The sequence below is a fragment of the Marmota monax genome, unplaced genomic scaffold (genome assembly GCF_021218885.2).
Source record: "Marmota monax isolate L192 unplaced genomic scaffold, Marmota_monax_Labrador192_F-V1.1 WCK01_AAM20220418_F8-fsc00048, whole genome shotgun sequence".
Classification (NCBI taxonomy): domain Eukaryota; kingdom Metazoa; phylum Chordata; class Mammalia; order Rodentia; family Sciuridae; genus Marmota; species Marmota monax.
Window position 1 is genome coordinate 7,184,807 of NW_026694895.1, and position 3,977 is coordinate 7,188,783.

Genomic DNA, 3,977 nt, shown 5'->3' on the forward strand with positions numbered 1-3,977 from the left:
CAAAACACATAAAGTTCTCCCAAGGATTTTCTCACCATAGCATTTGAGCTGTAGCTTGCAATCACTTACACAAAAGAGAAATATGTCTTTGTCTTCTTGCTCTTCAAATTATCATGAGTTGTCTCTGAAACATTTTTTCCTTTATTTGAGTCTTTTTCAATGGAGAACAGTTTCAGTGTGCCTGAGACCTGGTGATTCTAAATCAAATACCCCTGTATGGTTTTTAATCTGATTTTAACTCTTTGGAGTATTTGGAGGTGAGGATTTATTTTTGTCAACCCTTAATAATTTACAGGGATGCACTTAGCAGCTGCTTTATAGACTGTCACATTATTTATTGCGTCTTATCCTTTTAGGAGTTACTAAAAACTTATTAAAAGTTCCATTTAATTCATTATGGAACAGTTTGCATGCCGTACTCAGACTAACATTCTGAACAAAGAGGAAGGTGGTCCACTCTGGGAATTGAGGGTTCTGGGAGAATTATTGGTTTAAAATATATATATTTATGCTTGAAATTCTTTGTATGAGGTCTAGTCCTCTGGGTTAATAACCTGCATGTTATTGTATGCTTTTCAAATGCAGCAAAGTAGAATTGTATATAACTGATCAAGAGTTGGCCATTCAGTTATCTGAGAGTCACTTTGGCAAAAACTGTGTATTGTCGTAGATTATGAAAGGATAAATTTCAGCTGAGTTTCCAGATACCACACAGGGTTTCATGCATAAGGACCCCTGCTTTATATTAAATACAAAGCACCATAGATATATTATCCATATTTTTCTTATGTCTTTTCTGTTCTTCTATGTCACCTTTTCTCTTGCAATCTTTGAGATTTTTCAGATGATTGAAATGAGTTAACAATGCAATACTAGGAATGTTTCTAGTAACTGAATATCTTAACTGGGTCTTTCAGAGTGTTTTGACCAGTCAATGCTTAGACTAAAATTTAAAATTAGAAACACAGGAATAAAATTAATGTATAGAGGCCAGGCAGAGATATTTAAGACGGTTTTTCTTTAAAGACTCCCTGTATTTATTTAAGCTACAGTCTGAAGATAGGATTTCAAAATGGTCAAGTTTTAAAGAGAAAGTATTTTCATGGATTGTTTAATTAATCCATGGAAAAGTCTTCATATTTGGTTGTATCAATAGTTTAGTGATAGAAAACAGTTAAAATTTTTTGTGGGGCCAACCCTGTTCCATCAACCCGGGATGCCTGGACCTTTGCGGCCGCGGAGTTTGCTGGTGGATACCTGACGCCTGGGGCTGAGGTAGCTTGCGGGCAGGGTCCCTACGCCAACCTGCTGGCGGGCGGGGCGGTTCCGGACCTTCCTGCCTGAGGAGCGCGGCCCAGCGAGGGAGGCATTGCCCCAGAAGCCCCGAGCCTGGGGAGATCTGCCTTCTGGAAACTGCACCCACCCTGGGGAGAAGAGCCCAGAAAAAGGACATGGCTCCTGAGCAAAGGGAAGCAAGGTCCCAGGTATCAGTGACATTCGAGGATGTGGCTGTGCTCTTTACTCAGGATGAGTGGAAAAAGCTTTATCCTTCCCAGAGAAGCTCGTACCGGGAGGTGATACTGGAGAACTATAGTAACCTGGCCTCACTGGGAGGACTCCCATTTATCAAACCAAAGGTGATCTCCCTGTTGCAGGAGGGAGAAGATCCCTGGAAGGTAGAGAAAGAAAACCCTGGAGGCACCTCTCTTGCATGGAAGAGCCATCATAAGACCACAAAGTCAACTCAAACACAAGACTCTTCATTTCAGAGATTGATAATGAACTGATCCAGAAGGAATGGACTTGGACCCTTGGACTTGAAATCAGAAAAATCTTGCATATATGAAGGCAAATTAGAGGAAAAACAGGATAAAAAGGAAATTTTTCAGATAGTTTCAGTCACCCACAAAAAAACCTTAATTGTAGAAAGAAGCCATAAAAATGTTGAATTTAGCCAGAACTTCAACCCAAAGTCAGTAGTTGTTAGGCAACAGATAGTTCCCAGAGAGAAACCACCACCAAAATGTGAAAAAAAGGAAACACTTTGAAACATAATTCAAATTTACCTAATCAGCCAAAAATGACAGCAGATAAACGCTATCAATGTAGTATGTGTGAGAAGACCTTCATTAATACTTCATCCCTTCGTAAACATGAGAAAAATCATAGTGGAGAGAAATTATTTAAATGTAAAGAATGTTCCAAAGCCTTTAGCCAAAGTTCAGCTCTTATTCAACATCAAATAACTCATACCGGAGAGAAACCTTACATATGTAAAGAATGTGGGAAAGCCTTCACTCTCAGTACATCCCTGTATAAGCATCTAAGAACCCACACTGTGGAGAAATCCTATAGATGTAAGGAATGTGGTAAGTCCTTCAGCCGAAGGTCAGGGCTTTTTATACATCAGAAAATCCATGCTGGAGAAAACCCTTATAAATATAATCCAGGTAGGAAACCATCTGGTTGCAACACATCCCTTCCTGGTCAAAGAGTTCATCCCAGAAAGAAGTCCTATTTGTGTAACGAATGTGGCAACACCTTTAAATCTAGTTCATCCCTTCGTTATCATCAGAGAATTCACACCGGAGAGAAACCTTTCAAATGTGGTGAATGTGGGAGAGCCTTTAGTCAGAGTGCATCACTTATTCAACATGAACGAATTCACACTGGTGAAAAGCCCTATCGATGTAATGAATGTGGAAAAGGCTTCACTTCTATTTCACAACTCAATAGACATCGAATAATTCATACTGGTGAGAAGTTTTATAATTGTAATGAATGTGGCAAGGCCTTAAGTTCCCATTCAACTCTTATCATTCATGAGAGAATTCACACCTGAGAGATACAATGTAAATGTAAAGTGTGTGGGAAAGCCTTCAGGCAGAGTTCATCTCTCATTCAGCATCAGAGAATGCACACTGGAGAAAGACCTACAAATGCAATGAGTGTGAGAAAACATTCAGGTGTAACTCATCCCTTAGTAATCATCAGAAAATCCATACTGGAGAGAAACCTTATCAATGTGGGATGTCATTTGGCCAAAGTTCAGCCCTTATTCAACATTGAAGGATTCATACAGGAGAGAAACCCTTTAAATGTAATACTTGTGGGAAAACTTTTAGACAAAGCTCCTCACGTATTGCACACCAGAGAATTCATACGGGAGAGAAACCCTATGAGTGCAACACATGTGGGAAACTTTTGAACCACAAGTCATTCCTTACTAATCACTATAAAATCCATATGGAAGAAGAACCCTAGAAAGTAGATTTGCATGTGTAAAAGCCTTAAACCAAAGCTCATCAGAGAACACATACTTCAAGAGTGATGTAATAAATGTAATGGATATTGAAAAGGCCTATAATCATTTAGTGCCCATTAGCTATCAAATCCCATGGACAAATCTTGATTATGTAATAGCTAAAAGGAAAGCATTCATGCCTGTCACTTTTTAAAATAACCTGAGAATTCATAAGTGGAGACACTAACTTTGGGCATTTGTAAAATAAAAGGTGTTTGATTTTCCTCTTTCCTACAGCAGTGTAGTCTAGTTATCACATGTGATCATCATAAACATCAAGTGGGTAGGGATTTCTCTGGTTTTCTCATAAAAACACCAAACTCTACACTGGTGATATTTTTTATAACATTTTAGTAGCATATGAGTGAATGAATCAAAGAAACTATACATTTTTAATGAAAAGGACCAAAATAAAAGATTAAAATAAACTGTAAACTACCAAAAAAAAAAATTTGTGGGTGACATTTATAAAGATTTAATTTTTTATTTCATATCTTAAAGATAGTTAGGAATATATTCAGTATAGTTACATATTTTGGCTAGTTTAGACTTAGTTTTGACTAGTTCATTTATGCATTAAAAATTTAAAACTATTCAAATGTAATGAAATAGACTTATCCTTAAAGTGACACCCATATGACAAATATTTTCTTTGAAGATGAAAAAGGCCAAA

The 3,977-nt window shown here is 37.5% G+C and overlaps 1 pseudogene; it reads left to right on the top strand.

Moving 5' to 3' along the window:
* Positions 1-1,196: 1,196 nt before the first annotated feature.
* LOC124080866 (zinc finger protein 354A-like) lies at positions 1,197-3,747 on the top strand (annotated as a pseudogene).
* Positions 3,748-3,977: the final 230 nt, after the last annotated feature.